Source organism: Galeopterus variegatus, unplaced genomic scaffold (genome assembly GCF_000696425.1).
Source record: "Galeopterus variegatus unplaced genomic scaffold, G_variegatus-3.0.2 Scaffold8628, whole genome shotgun sequence".
Taxonomy (NCBI): Eukaryota; Metazoa; Chordata; class Mammalia; order Dermoptera; family Cynocephalidae; genus Galeopterus; species Galeopterus variegatus.
In genome coordinates this window covers 80,081-88,372 of record NW_007734739.1, presented here as the reverse complement: position 1 = coordinate 88,372, position 8,292 = coordinate 80,081, and the positions used below count along the sequence as shown (strand labels likewise).

General features: G+C 35.7%; 1 pseudogene; it reads right to left on the bottom strand.

Moving 5' to 3' along the window:
* Positions 1 to 7,169: 7,169 nt before the first annotated feature.
* LOC103608602 lies at positions 7,170 to 8,115 on the bottom strand (annotated as a pseudogene).
* Positions 8,116 to 8,292: the final 177 nt, after the last annotated feature.

Genomic DNA, 8,292 nt, shown 5'->3' with positions numbered 1-8,292 from the left:
TCCAGCTTATGCCTCTTCTTTTTTACTTGTTTAAAAACTGTTTTGATTTTTTTTAAAAAAATATTACTTACAGTTTTTATTAGCTAAAGTTGATTACTTTGATTTACTTGTATAGGAAAATGAGTAGGAGAGAGGGCTAATATTTATTTGGCAAGTAATATGTGCCCAGAATTACAGCAAGTGTTTTGCAGTAAGGATCCCATTATTTTTCAGGACTGCCCTCGAATGTGGATATAATTACTTCATGTTTGGTGAGACCATTGAGGCTCAATAGGTTGGGCTACTCCATAGTCTATCAATGTAAGATATTGATTAACAGGACAGTCTGAACTTCATTCCGGTATGCTTTTGTTTCGCATGATTTTCTTTACATATTTGGTTGGTTGGCTGGTTATTAGTCTACCTGTTACTGTCTGTGGGATTTTTTTCACATACTTGTATTCTTCTGTTGTGCAAATTAAATGGGATAATGAACATATATAGGTTTGTTTGCATNCACAATAATCAACTACATTGTATATTGACAAAATAAAAATAATAATAAAAAAAAAGACAACCAACAGAGTTGGAGAAAATATTTGCAAAATATACATCTGACAAAGGATGAATATCCCGAATATGCAAGGAACTCAAACAACTTTACAAGAAAAAAAACCAAGCAACCCAATTAAAAAATGGGCAAAAGAGCTAAGTAGGCATTTCTCTAAGGAAGATATACAAATGGCCAACAGTCATATGAAAAAATGCTCAACATCACTCAGCATCCAGGAAATGCAAATTAATTGTACTGATTTTAAACCAGTTTTACTCCTATTAGAAATATGGTAGTAGATACTTCCAAACCTTGAGCCTCACCATCAATACCAACACTGCACATTTAATTCAGAAATATTAGAGGGAAAAGCATCCTATTATTGTGGTGTGGTAAACATATTAGCCTAAGTTATAATGTCTAATATTTTATTTAATATTTCCTATCACTTGCTATTGCACATATCACTGTACCAAACCATCTGTCTCCTCATCTCTTACCATTTTGGCCCACCTCTGACTTGGTCTGCAGACTTGGTAGACTTCTTCTGATTTGCTAGCAGCTTTGTGCTAGTGCTTTCCTTCTTTTCCTTAGGGCCAAGTGTCTGGAGAGCTTGCTCAGACCTTATGTTAGGCAGCTAGGGATTGCCTGTAATTTACTGTGTCAAAGAGCAATACTCAAACAATAAGGGACAGGAATCAATGGATAAATACCAAAGCTCACCTGGCTTTCCCTGAACAACTCCTAGATTTCAGAAGGACATCACAACACATCTTAAGGTATTGAATCCCAGTTGTCTGCAGCAGTAACCTATTCTTTGCTGCCTACTTCATTAGCTTTAACCTTATTTGTCTCACATTCCCCTTTCCTCATTTATGCTTCTTAAAATCACCAACCAAATGACATTATTAACCCAGGTCCATGTATCAGGGATTACCCTTGAGGGAATTATATTCTGAAAAACAGTCTTGAATAGTATTACTAAAGCAAGGCTACAAAAGGCCTCAAATAAATCTCCATGTATGCATGATAACAAGAGACAATGCTAATATGACACTCCTAAATAATGCAATTTCCTGGCTGTTCCCAAAGCATAAAAGAAAAAGAAACATGCTCGGGTGTTTGTTAATTATTCAGGGCACTGTGATTTCTCTATTGAGAAACTGTTCTTTATATACAATTTGGCTGCTTTTATTTGTTGTTAATTTGTACTGTTCCCACTCAAATATCTGGGTTTAAGCATACTGTTTATTGGATGCATGCTTTAATTACCCCTTAATTACTTCAACATTCAACATTTCTCACAATGGCTTTGTCCAAATTTTATGTCTGTGCACAATGACAGAACTCTTCAAACATGTCCCAAAATGCTTTTTAAAGATTTGGAAAGAATACAAATTATGAGTTTGGGTGTAATTCTTATTTTTGTTTCTCTTTTAACCTAAAGAACTAAAAGTTAATGATACCTTACTTAATTCTATATCCCATAATCATCAGTCCTCATCTCCATCCCCACTCATTTCTCCTTCTCTGAATAGATGCCTCCTCTAAAAGTTGGCACAGTCCTTAAAAGGGAATACAGCCTTATAAAGTAAATGTTGTGCACATATTCATGTGCAGACATATGCTGTTAGATATCTCATTTTGATACTTAAAGTTCTCAGTCATCTACATGTTTCCAAACTGTATTCATATTACTACATACAAATCAATATTTTCCAGAGTTCTATTGAATCAAAATGCTATAATTTAATATATGTTTGTTCCCAAAGTTACCTATTCCTGACTTCTACAAGTATTACAATACTTAATATCTTTGTGTGTGTCTCCACACTGCTCCACGAATGACATCTCTGTGAAGTATCTCCTGGAGTGGGTCACTGCTTCAGGAAAATAAGCAAATAAAATTTATTTTAATAAGAATGGATCTATTTCAAGAATATATTTATTAGTGTATGTTTCACCATCAGTACACAAGAATTTGATACTCCTGTCATCCAACTTATAGATATGTACTGCATGTACATATGGTAAGGAATTGCAATAAATAATTACATCAGGTTAAATATTATGAAGTCAAAATTATTTACCAGCTTAGATATATCATGTTATTAAATAATTCAATACTGGCCTGGATATGAAACAGGAAGATTTATTAAGCACAATCCATGTCAACACCAACAACAAAAATTAGTGATTCTAACACAGACAAGTAAAAAAATATTTTAATATACTTTTAATATATGTGTCTATAAAAATGATGAGATGGACAATTTTGAATAAAGGTGATAAAGTAGTTGTTGAAATGACATGAAAAATTGAAACACACACTACAGCACAGATGGGATGGCTGATCACCAATTTTTTTCTTTTCTTTTCTTCCTGGGCACATGGATGAATTATTTCTCATCCTCCTTTCAGTTGGCTGTGCAAAACGGCTGAGTTCTAGCCTCAGTCAGATGTGGGATCAGCATCATATTTGGCATAAGCCATTCTTTCCATCTCTTTGTGCTTGTCCAGATTGGCTTTCCTCAGTGCATTTCTGTTCTAGAGCTTGTATTTTCCAATTGTTGAACAGATTCATTCAATAATATAGTTTATTATATCTTTGAAATATATATTGCATAAATTATCTCTAGTCATTAGAAACCAATTATGACCATTGTAGCTCAAACGGCTTTTGCTGTCAGATTTTTTTTAAGTACATATTTTAGTTAACTCAAAGTCATATACATCATGTGAGATGACGTGAAGAAATTGTTATGACAGCTACAGTGTCAACAAAACTGCTCCCATCATGTCATGCATTGTTGCTTAAGAAATATCCTTACAAGTAGTAATAGCATCCATCAAAGGACAGAAGTTTGGAATAGAAGGTGACAACTGGGAGAATAATTTGTGGAGGTTCTTCTCATGCCATTCAGGAATGGTTCTGTTGAATAGAAGAAAAGAAAAGAAAAATGTATGAAATTAAGTTGAGATGCAGAGAGAAAGGAAAGGAGGAACATGAAGAAGAGGAGCAAGAAGAGCCAGTACAATGGTTTGAATTTGGAAGAATCTCTAAGAAGGGCAAGTGGGAAATTCTATAGCAAAGTAAATTTGCTCTAAGAATAAGGAGGACTAATGCTGCAACATAAATCTCTCTTTTTCTTCTTTTCACCCATATCTCCAATTTTCAGTAGTCTATTTCTTTAAAAAATAATAATTGACACATAATAATTTTACATATTTATGGGGTACAGAATGATATTTGGATGTATATATACGATGTGTAATGATCAAACCAGGATAACTAGCATATCCATCACTACAAACCTACAAACATTTATAATTTTTTGTTTTGAGAATATTTGAACTCCTCTCCCCTAGTCATTTTAAAATATACAAAAAGTTATTTCTAGTTATAGACACGCAGCTAAATTATAGAACACTAGAACTAATTCTTCCTATCTAGCAGTAAGTTTGTATCCATTAAACACCCATATCTCCAAGTTTTGGTGAAATCTACTTCTATTCTAAATAATTTCTTTGAAAGGAAATCTTAATTTCCATGAAGATGGTTGAAAGAAATAGCCTTTTGGAAAGCAGAGATGATAGGTGTGGCCTATTTTAGTACAGACAACAGGAGCGAAGGCCTGTGGACTTCCAGGGAGAGGGCATTAGCTGCTCAAAACAAACATATGCAGACTGTAAATGCAATACAGTTCCATTGGATACCTTAAAATTCCTCAGTTTTGCTTCTGAATTTAAAAATTGTGAATGATCTCAAGTGTGATCATTTTGTTTGGTTCCTGATGTATTAGGAAAGTTTGAAAAACCAGAGATCCTTGGGATCAGCACAAAATATTGATATGTATAATGACAATTCTTTAAAACAAAGTGTATTTCTAGGAAAGTATCATGATCCTTCATTAAGTTTGGGGGTTTAAATTTGTGAAACAGCATTTACTACTCTTCCGAATTTGGGGAAGTTTGATGACTTTTGGAACTCAAGTACTTGAAAGGATTCATTCTGTGGCCCACACAAGATTTACGCACATGTCCTGGACAGAAAAGATTACATTCTATATTATGGAACTGGGTCAGAGCTCTTGCCCTGGTGGCAGCTACAAAATGAAGAGCACTTGTGGTTTCTTATTTAGGTAGAGCACTTGTGGTTTCTTATTTAGGTCTTCCCTAATTTAAAAAATGTGCTCAAACAATGACTTGCTCCTTGACTGTGTCTTGCATCTCCTCTGTCCCCAAACACCCAACAAGGATCTGTTATTAACTCAAATACAAAATGCCATGGAACCTCCTGGGCACCCCGATAGACATAACCTGGAAAAGCAGGAAAGTCAGTGCTCCATGGGGTGAACTTTATTCAATAGGAATTGAGCGCTGACAAATTAATTTTCCTAAAGTATCTCATTGAACATTGTGCTTGGCAGATGTACCTGGCTGGTTAATTGATTTGATTCATAACATCTAAATAAAAGTATGACAAGTATTATGTGAGTGTGTGTGTATGAGTGTACACACTTTTGGAACTTTTGAAATGAATGTTTTTTGTTCCTTCTTCATTCAAAGAAGGCTATGATTCATTTGTTTAGCACAAATTTTGCATCTAAGTAGTGTTGCAAAGGCACACAGTGTGCAAACTTGTGAAACTATAGTACTGAGTAGTAGTGAATAAAACAAGGGTCAAGGTTTTAGATTGTCCAGTTTGAGGGGGACATTATTTTACCTAAAAGAATATATCAAAATAGATGCAGCAGGTAAAATAGTGTCCCCTCAAAATTGCCCATGTCCTAATCTTCTGGACCTGTAAACATGTTACCTTCCAGGGGGGCGGAAATGTACTGATGTGATTAAGGGTCCTGAGGTGTCACGTGCCTCATGCTTTATCTGCATAGGTTCAACATAATCATGAGGGGGGGGTGGAGGAAGAAGGACAGAGTCAGTGGAGATGTGGCAGTGGGAGCTGAGGTCAGAGTGATGGGATTGCTGGTTGGAACTGGAAGATGAGTAGAGGGCTGTGAGCAACATTTAAAACGGAAAAGCAAGGAAACATTGTGTAAAACAAAACATGTCTCCAACTACAAGTACACTAGCTGATGCAGCAAAATACACCCATAATAAAGTAAAATCAAAGGAAAAATGTACTGATGTGATTAAGGGTCCTGCGGTGTCACGTGCCTCATGCTTTATCTGCATAGGTTCAACATAATCATGAGGGGGGGGGAGGAAGAAGGACAGAGTCAGTGGAGATGTGGCAGTGGGAGCTGAGGTCAGAGTGATGGGATTGCTGGTTGGAACTGGAAGATGAGTAGAGGGCTGTGAGCAACATTTAAAACGGAAAAGCAAGGAAACATTGTGTAAAACAAAACATGTCTCCAACTACAAGTACACTAGCTGATGCAGCAAAATACACCCATAATAAAGTAAAATCAAAGAAACACACATAAATAAATAAAATAAAAAGCTTAATGGCTAATGCTATCTGATTATTGCCAATGATGTCCCTTGAGACTGGACATGTTCATCACATAGTGTGACTTTTTTTGTTATTTTTGGGTATTCTGTTTCTTTAAAACTGAAATTAGAAGTTCTCTCACTGGTCTGAGTCTCACAGTGCATAGATTTTGGTTATTTCTGACCTCCTTGGAGATGTCATAAATGCAGTATTTTCCAGACAGTTACTGTTCCTCATAGGTCAGTTCACCTTTTTCCTTCCCCATCAATTATTAGTAGAATTTAAATGTACAGAGATATGGTTCATATTAACTATTAACTGTTTTTTGTTTGTTTGTTTGTTTGTTTATTATTTCACCAGGAGTACTCTTGAGAATTGATGACACTCTGAGGACAATGTCTTTATTTGGTGATGGTGGTGGGAAAGGTTGTCTAATAACTTTTCACTAAAAATCACACTAAACAAAATGTGAAAAAGTGGTGTTGTGTTGCTATGGTCTCATAACAAAGACAATCAACTCTATGCAACTGTTTTAATATTACATGAAAAATTAATTATATGTCAACATTTTGCTTCATTGTACAGAGAGCAAGAGATAAGGATTAAAAAGTATAATTTTATTTTATTTTTTTGTTTACCCTGATTTTTTCACATATCCTATTTCCATATGTATTGAGCACTTTTAGTTTAATTTTCATTTTCCCTTAAAAGTCATTTTATTCTCATGAAACAAAATTGTATTTCAGTACAAAATAAAAATAGTTCAACAAGTGATGAGGATTTGATGTATAAAATACTGCAAAAATAAATATAAAATATTTAATAGTTGAAGAAAAGATGTCTGTTGCAAGAATGGTGATCTGAATCTTAACAACCTTCCAAAAACTGATCCTCACATACGCCCACCATCTGCTATCAGGATTCATCTTCCTTCATTAAAAATTACACACATCCTGTAGTAACTTACATTTTACTTATAAAATGTGCTCACTGATTTTCAAATTACTATTTATTACTTATATGTGTTGTTTTCTTGTTTGAAAATATGAGTTTTTGATAAAAACATTTAAAATATTTTCCACCAAGTCTAATGGAGTTTCTAACCATTTTTTCCCACTTTTAATAGAAGCATTTTTAGGAAGAAATAACAATTCTTAAGTGAAGATAGTTTTAGTTTTAAGTTTACATTAGCTTTAAGGATTTCAATGGGTTATCCAGGAATCTCTTCAATGCATGTTTCACATCCTTGTTCCTTAGGCTGTAATCATGGGGTTCAGCACTGGTATTACTAGGGTGTAGAAAACCGAGGCCATTTTGTCAGTATCTAATGAGTGGTTGGTCCTTGGTGGCAAATACATGAAAAGAACAGTCCCATAGAACACAGTGACAGCCATTAAGTGAGAAGCGCAGGTGGAAAAGGCTTTTTGTCGTCCCTGTGAGGAACGTGTCCTCAGAATGGCAAGGACAATGTTGAAGTAGGATATGAGAACAACAATCATGGAGAAACATAAGTTGGTTTCTAAAAAGGTAAATACTGCTGTTTCTGGAATGTAGGTTTTAGAACAGGACAAGGCTAACAAAGGAACGTCATCACAGTAGAAATGGTGGATTATGTTGGAAGAGCAGAATGACAAGGAGAACACACAGGAAGTGACAGTCACTGCTGCGGTCAGACTTTGGAGGTATGTGAGGAAAACCAGCGGACGGCAGATCTGCGGAGACACCAGCACCATGTACAGCAGGGGGCTGCAAATAGCCACGTAGCGGTCATAGGCCATTGCTGACAGCATGAAAATCTCAGCCACGGTGAACACTAAGAATCCACCCAGCTGGGCTGCACAACCATAGTAAGATGTGGTTTTCTTGGTAAGCGAGAAGTTAACCAGCATTGTAGGGACAATGGTGGTAGAATTGCCAAGACTGAAGACAGCCAAGTGACGGAGGAAAAAGTACATGATGGTTTGAAGTTGGGAGTCAACACTGGTGAGGGTGATGATGCACAGGTTTCCTGTCCCAGTCAGTCCATAGATCCCAGGAAGACCAGGAAGAGGGGAATCTGGAGCTCTGGACGGTCTGAGACACCCAAGAGAATGAACTCGGTCACCTGGGTGAGATTGCCAGAAGCCATTTACTCTGTTGTGATCATCTTTGAATGGGAAAAATGGAAACAAAATAATGGGTAATAACTCATTTGGTTTTTTTCCCCCCTTAGATGCTAGGATGTTAAATGTTTTATTTAAAATCAGATTTTTTTGATGGACAAACCATTACAAGTTTCAATCGCAAATTGTTTTTCTCCCCATCT